At 32.2% G+C, this 1,127-nt stretch overlaps 1 long non-coding RNA gene across 1 annotated transcript; it reads left to right on the forward strand.

Annotated features, from left to right (window-relative positions):
• The first annotated feature begins 319 nt into the window (after window positions 1-319).
• On the forward strand, window positions 320-864 carry LOC148024996 (uncharacterized). The gene is made up of 2 exons (XR_015693266.1): window positions 320-421; window positions 547-864. It is a non-coding gene; the product is annotated as an uncharacterized LOC148024996 (long non-coding RNA).
• The last annotated feature ends 263 nt before the right edge of the window (window positions 865-1,127 follow it).

Below are 1,127 nucleotides of genomic sequence, written 5' to 3' on the forward strand. Positions count from 1 at the left end.
ATAAGCAATGTTTTTTAATCAACTCTATGAAAGGAAGCCATGGAAATGCTAAATTGTAAGTTATATTATCCAAGGGCTCCTTGATATTTCAATTTTTTTTTTGGTAAGTACTCTAAATTTCAATATATTTTATATATAGAGGTGCAAAAAGATTAATTGAAGAGCTAGAGAAAAGGCCTCCTATGCTGTCTAATTTGCTTGCAACAATGCAATATAGAAAAGTTGCGGTAAGTTATTGATTAAAATAATTGAAACATAAGTTTATTCTATGAACTACCATCCGTAAATTTCATAGTTTTACTTTGTGTTGGTGGTTGCAGTGTCCTCATCAGGATGATAGCCATTCTTTGGCTGGAGGGTGATTGCAAATGCTAGAAAAATGGTTAACTTTGTTTATCTTAATGATGATAAACATGTAAAGGTAATATGAAAGATGCTAAACTTTAAGATAGATATTCATTGCAAATAGTCCATTGATGATAAAAATATAGTCTATTGTAAGAACAGTAATGAACTAAAACTCTTTTTTCTATAAATGTGTGACAGTTTTCGAAGGATTGCTATGCATTTGAGCATGTTTGGTACGTTAGAGAAAAGCTCTTGAAGTATATAATGGTCAATTGTATACAACCAACAACAGAGATTGGTGGGGATTTACACAATGAAGGAGATGCGGTGCCTATAACCACGGAAGGTGAAGCCACAGCTTCAACACCTTTACCCATACCTTCTATACCCAAGACATCAAAGAAAGGCAAAATGACTCCTAGAAATGATAGTTCTCAAAAAAAGAAATAGCTTTGCCATATCGCCTTGTAAGCCTTCATATATAGAAATTTGCCTTCAGCCCTTATATATCTCATAGAGATGGCAGATAGACATCTACTACAAAATTTGTACATATATTTTATATTGACAGTAAAGATATCTTTTCTTGAATGTCCTTGCAGTGCATATTCTTTTCTCTCCTTTTCGATATCTGCAAAAAATAAATTATGAATGTTTGTTTGTTAGGAAGTGAGATCTTGATATACATCTAAGTAGATATAATATGATGTGAAAACTTACTCGTTTCTTGTCAAGTTGGAATACAAAGGAGCATGGTAGTTCAATGTCTTCATTTTGTA

This window comes from Lygodium microphyllum, chromosome 15 (assembly GCF_053477565.2).
Source record: "Lygodium microphyllum isolate KBCC chromosome 15, Lygodium_microphyllum_v1.1.10, whole genome shotgun sequence".
NCBI lineage: Eukaryota > Viridiplantae > Streptophyta > Polypodiopsida > Schizaeales > Lygodiaceae > Lygodium > Lygodium microphyllum.